The sequence below is a fragment of the Olea europaea genome, chromosome 21, assembly GCF_002742605.1.
Source record: "Olea europaea var. sylvestris chromosome 21, O_europaea_v1, whole genome shotgun sequence".
NCBI classification, from domain to species: domain Eukaryota; kingdom Viridiplantae; phylum Streptophyta; class Magnoliopsida; order Lamiales; family Oleaceae; genus Olea; species Olea europaea.
In genome coordinates, this window is record NC_036257.1 from 10,070,660 (window position 1) to 10,077,512 (window position 6,853).

Genomic DNA, 6,853 nt, shown 5'->3' on the forward strand with positions numbered 1-6,853 from the left:
CAACGTAAAGTCGGAATCAAAGATATCACGAAGCTTTGAACCAATTATTCCATGTGACAATATCGGTAAGAACACACACATGAGTACCACGTGTTCTCAAGTTCCTCATGACTCACTTAGCGCTATTATGGTCTTGCGATAATCCTTTTCAACAATCTTTTAAGAAAGATGAGGTGGCACCACCTAAAATTTCTTTTAGGTGAAATTCTTTCAATATTTTTGTTACTTTTAGAGGTATTTATGTTTTAGCACTGAATTTCATTAAAAGTTTAAAGCTCAACCCTCATTTTAGTAACATCCAACTTTATTTTAACTAGGATAGGGTCATCATGGATTTAAATAATGCTGCAACTATTTACATATCGAATAACTTGTTGTTATCCTTTGAACCCATTGATTACTTTTTGAGTAATGACAGGTAGGGTTTCCATCATTGGTAGACCTTTTTAATTAAGGAGTTCTAACACCATCTTACTCAAAGTAGACACCACTAAATCTCTATCTAGAGGTTTAGTAAAAGGATCTACTAAATTTTAATTGACTTACATAATTTAGGGAAATTATTTCATCCTTGATTAATTTCCTTATGTGACTATGTGTAAGACTCATATGTCTAGACTTTCCAATGTCTACCTCATTTTACGCTTTTACTAATGTGACTTGACTATCACACATGATAGGTATTGAAGACATATTCTTCAATCCCAAATGGAGCTTATAGAAGAGATCTTTAAGTCACTCGGCCTCTTTCCAGGTTTCCAATAGTGCAAATTTAGATTCCATGGTCGAGTGTGCATGCTTGTTTTTTTTTTTTTTTACTTCAAAGAAACAACACCTTCTCTTAAAGTGAACAAGCAACCCGAGGTGAGTTTACTTTCACACATACTAGATATCCAACTAGTATTGGTAAATCTTTCCAATACCGTCAGGAATTTAGTATATTGCAGCTTAAGTTCTTGGTTTTCTTTAAGTATCCATGAACTCTCTCAATGGCCTTCCAATGATCATTACTTGGATTTCTAATAAACCTACTATACTAGTCTTTGTGACTTTTATATCTAAAATAGTATCCACCTGTCCAAGATCCTTCATCTTGAATTTAGAAGATAGAAAAATGTTCATTTCTTCTATAACGTTCATGTGATTACTTATAATCAACATGTCATCAACATATAAGCATATAAATATTACATAATCATCACACACTTTAGTGTATAAACATCTATCTACGCTATTATGTTTAAATATGAATGATATTATTATTAAGTCAAACTTTTCATGCCATTTCTTAGGTGTCTACTTCAAACTGTATAATGATTTTACTAACTTATGTTCATTTCCAGGTAGAGCAAACCCTCAGGTTGTTCCATATAGACCTTCTCATTGAGATCCCCATTTAAGAATGCCTTCTTGACATCCATTTGAGGAACACGCAAGTTATGTATCGAAGCTAAAGCAAATAATATGCTAATCGATTATATTCTATCACCAGTGCATAACTGTCAAAATAGTCTATTCATTCCTTCTGTCGACAACCTTTGGCTACCAATTTAGCCTTGAAAGTATTTAGAGTGCCGACAACATTATATTTTCTTCTAAATACCTATCTACATTGAATAGGTTTGGATCTCGGTGATAAATCAACAAGTTTCCAAATATTATTAAACATTATCGAATCCATTTCATCCTTAATTGCATCTTTTCTGAAAATGTTATCACGAGAAACCATAACTTCTTTATAAGTTTCACATACAGTATATGATTTGGCAATAAATACGATGGACATTATGATCCTCTGTTGCCTCTTCCTAGGTTAAAGCAAAGACTTTGGCTTTCACTTTTTTACCTTGCTCATTGCAAAATGACCTTCTTGGCCACATTGATAGCACACATTTTCCCAAATAAGCGCTTTCCTCCATGTGCCTTGTTTCATTTAGGACATCGTGGAGTAACTTTATATGGTTTGCTTGATCCTGATCTTGATCTTGTATTGGCCTTCTTAAATTGTCTAAATCCTTTCCCCTTATTCGATCCATTCTACTTTCGTTTCACATATGATTCATTATTTTTCTCTTTTATCTTATCCCTTTTTTAGACGATTAGAAATTAATTGAGCTTGCTTAAGCACTTCGCTATAGGTAGTCGTATGGTGAGATGCCATGATTCCTCCAATCTCTGGACGCAAACCTAGTTCAAACCTCCTAGCCTTTTTTGGTTTGGTATCCACAAGGTGTGTAACATACCTAAAAAGTTGTTCAAACTTTCTTTCATATTCATCAAGTGACATATTTGCTTATTTCAACTGTAGGAACTTTGCCTCTTTCCGATCCCTCAGTGATTGGGGAAAGTATTTTGTCATTAATTCTTTTAACTGCGTTGAAGTCATAGCGCGTTGTTGTGCTTTAGTTCTGGTGCATGATGTAGACTCCCACCAGTGGCATGCTGCTCCAACCAGCATAAATTCAGCACATGATACCTTCCGTGCGTCAGTACATGCCATGTGTTTATAGATTTGTTCAAGCCCTCTCAACCACTTCTTGAATGCCAAAGGGTTTGTTTTGCCATCAAAAGAATGAGATTTGAAACGGAAAAATTACTCTGTAATTGAACTTGTATTGTTGGCATTTGTCGGTCCATTTTGAGGAGGTGCTGTTGCGAAGGCTTGATTCCTACCAAGGTCATGTACCGCCCTCATCAAATCCATAAATATAGCTGCTTGGTCTTGTTGTCTTACCATTTCTTTTAAATCAACAAAATAAATTTGTCTTAAAAATGTTATACAACAAAATAGCTCAATATATTCAAAGGAAATTAAAATTTTTATTAAGATACTCCCTTAAATTAGGATATACAATAGTTCGACAAATTTTTAATAACATAAAGGAAAAATATCACAATACTACTAAGGAAATGGAATCTAAGTTTCTAATCCCTATAAATCCTATGAATCTTCTTTAATGGAGCTTCATATTCGGAGAAATCTTTTGCCTCCGGCCGAACTCTATGTGCATCTCGATTATTGGCTTAGGTTCATGCTCGTGATCATTCTCTAATTCCAACCCAAAGTCATCCCCATGCTCCTATTCAAAATCTTCCTCTGGATTTGATTCAGCCTGAGCTTTTAGTTTGGGCTCAAGCTCAGCCTCATCTTCGAGCTCATTTACTATCTCTGGTTGCGATTTTAAGCTTTCACTCCACCTATCTAGAAAGGTTTGACAATATATGTCGAACTCAATTGTGTTTGGGTGCTCTAGAAGGTTATATCTTAAAGGAATAGGTCTACCTTTATAACTTTTCGTCAACCTCTAACTTAATAGCCTCAATTTTTTGATTTGTACAAAAAGTTCTTCCTGGAGAGGTGCTAACCTGTAACACATTATCCATTTTCATACATGAGAGCTAGACATAGCCACAAAAGATACAAAGATAGAAGAATGTGTAGCCCCAGAGTAAAAAAAAACATAAACAGTACATCAAAAAATAATAAAATATCTACCATCACATTTGGATCCTATTCAGCCTCCTGTTGATTCAATGCAAAAATTTGGGCCTTCCCTTTTTTATTTTTGTCTTGGTCATCATCCTTCTTCTATAGAGGCTCCCTATAATTCAAAGCAATGCGTCCCGACTTACCACACCGAAAACATATATTTTTTTCCTATATAAGCGTTCTCATGTGATGAGTTTATTATACTTAAAAATGGTGTAATACTCCCATTCGCCCAACAAAAGAACTTCTTTGATTGGGCTCTAATTCTGCTAGTAATGTCTTTCCTTGTTATAATCATTCCACTTTATTTTTTCAAATAACTTTTTGATCCATTGGACATCTCTCTCAAATACAGTCTAAAATAGCATCAGCCCTTTCCAACATTTCATGGTGTGATGTGAAACAATGAGACATGATAATTATACTAATTTTTTAGCGTGGTCCATGTTCGAACCTCCTGACGTTCTTAACTTCTGTATCCACTAATTACAAGGCATACCTGGAAAGCTGCTCAAACTTTCTCTCGTAATCAATAAGTGACATGTTTTCCTATCTGAGCTGTAGAAACTCTAATTCCTTGAAGTCTCTTGAATCCTGTGGAAAGTACTTTGCCATCACCTCATCTTTAAACTGTACACAAGTTAGATTAAGCCGCTATTCTTCGATCCTAGTATGTGAGGTAGATTTCCACTAGTGACTAGCCGATACAAGCGCATTTGTACAAGTAATGCATCGAAAGAAGTACGCAAGATCTCTAATCCATTCCTCAACAGCCAATGGGTTAAAACCACCCTCAAAAGTGGGAAGCCTGTATCTACGGAACTACACAATACCTGAGATAACTCCATTGACAAAAGGAGATGTATTCTGAAGTGTCAGTGCATTTTGTGGTGGCGATGCTTAACTTTGATTGTTCAATTCTTATACTTCTTGTAGTAAGTCGTGCATCAATTTTGTGTTGGTAGGTAGTGCTATTTCCTTTAGATAAAAAAAAATGTCATCCACGTCAATCTTCTTATCATGGTAACATAACGTATTTTATATTCGAGTATGCATTAATATGGGCAAGGAAATCATACTTTACTTGAGATATAAAAATAAGCATAACAAGAAAAAATGTACATCATGAAATCTATAAGTAGGCAATAGAAAATGTAACGTTACACAAAAGATTTGAATGGTCATTTCTTTCTTCATCCATAACATATCTTATAATTGTCGGAGTGTGGTTGTTGAGTGCCAAGGATCTTTCATCTCATCACACGTTTATGAACTTTATAAAAATTTATATCGTACTTCAGACTCATAAATCTAAAAAGAAAATAATTAATTATTACTCCATTCATCCCATAAAAATAGTCCTATTTCATTTTTTAAACAAATTAAGAAAATTTAACTTACTGAAATAATAAATTTTACTATCATTTTACCTAATATACTTTTGGATTAATGCAATCAATAATCAAGAACATTAAATAGGAGTATTAGAAAACTAATATATTAACTACACTCCCAAATAAAAAAATGGGACTACAATTTAGGACGGACAAAAAGGAAAAACGGGACTATCTTTATGAGACAGAAGGAGCAACATACAATACGAATAGTGAGGACTAAACACAGAGACATTTATGGCACGTCATATATATATATATATATATATGACTGTTCAACTTGAACAATGTAGGGAACTATTCACTTTGACAAGGCAGATGACATAAATCACCCACAAAGTTATCCATGTGCTCATTCATCCTTAAACAGAAAAGTTAGATGAGATGACCATGTTTGATGAGGTTATTACATATACCAACTGAATCTGCTATAAATCATACTGTCAACGAAAATCATATGACTGGAGTGCAAAAGCTTGCAACCAATCCCATCTGTAAATAATGTCAACTAATCTTAGCCACCACATATAAAAATTAATACTATTGTAATTGTTATGTTCTAGACCCAATCAATTTAGGTTGTAAATATTTTTAATATGTTTAATGCATTTATTTTTGGCAAGATCTATTATTTATTTAAATTAATATTCTGATAAATAATATTAAATAATAGAGTTGAAGATTCAAATTTAAGTGATTTGTTAATCACAAGGAGTTGTGATTGTGAGATGCAAACTACATATCATTAGATCTTGAACAATTCATGGTCGTAAGTAATAACGAGATACAGATATCGTTATTACGGATAGACAATCACGTGTGGCATTTCTTACTTGTGAAGTAAGTAACTGATCTCACAAGCTAAAATGTGGTGACATTTAAATGAACGTGTGGATGTTTTATTATAAAACGAAATATTGGAGACCCGTTAAGAGATTTCACATGGTTAACTATCTGAGTGTCAGTGGCTGATCTCTAACGTTGGGTAGTGAAATTGATCATTCGACTTAAAGTCGTTATCGTACTTTATATGAGGACAGTCATGCTTTGACGGTGTTGAATGTTGCTCTACCAAGGGTCGTTAATACGACATCGGTCGGGTATGTCAAGAATCATATGAAGGCTGTGAATAAGCAATAGAGGATTCGTCACTCTTAGATAGTAAAAGATTGTGATCTGCATTTCATTCAATTAAGTCGATAACGAAATTCTTCGTCAAGGTATACTCATAAGTCGAAAAGGAGTTTTCGACTCATATTGACTTCAATGGTAAAATGAAAGATATGATCGTTAATCGAGATTGACACACTTCCATATCTCGTAATTGATCGGATCATATTGACGAAGGGATTATAATTTCATGGTAAACGAACATGTTTGGTTTTGTCATATCATGTGATATTTTCCGTCACATGTGTTGCCCTGATACATTGCTAGACATCAATCTGGGACGACGAGTGTGAATTGGTAATAAATTAAAAGGGTGTTTTAATTTATCAATTTTTGATTAGATCAACATAATATTTCACGTCGCTAGGCATCGTGATCGAGAACCTAATGGGTCGCACACAAAAGATAATTGAAAGATTGCAATTTGTTAATTAATTAATTTAACAATCGTTAGATAAATTAATTAATTTGATTGGTTATTTATAACTCCGAATTAATTAATTGGATTAATTAATTCACGAACCGAATTTAATTAAATGGATTAATTAAATATTAGATCGGACCAGGCCGAGCCCGTTTGGGCTTATATAAATACTTGGCTAGAGTTTTAAATCTATACAGTTTTTTATAATTCTTGCTAGCACAAGAGGATAAACCCTAACAGTTGCAATCTATTCTCTTTGTAGAATTCATTGGAGGCTGGATAATTGGACAACTGTGGAAGGCAGATCCAAATTGCTGGAACAAAGATAACGCAAAGGAGTTTGCAAATTCAAGAAAATGTATAACTTTCATCACA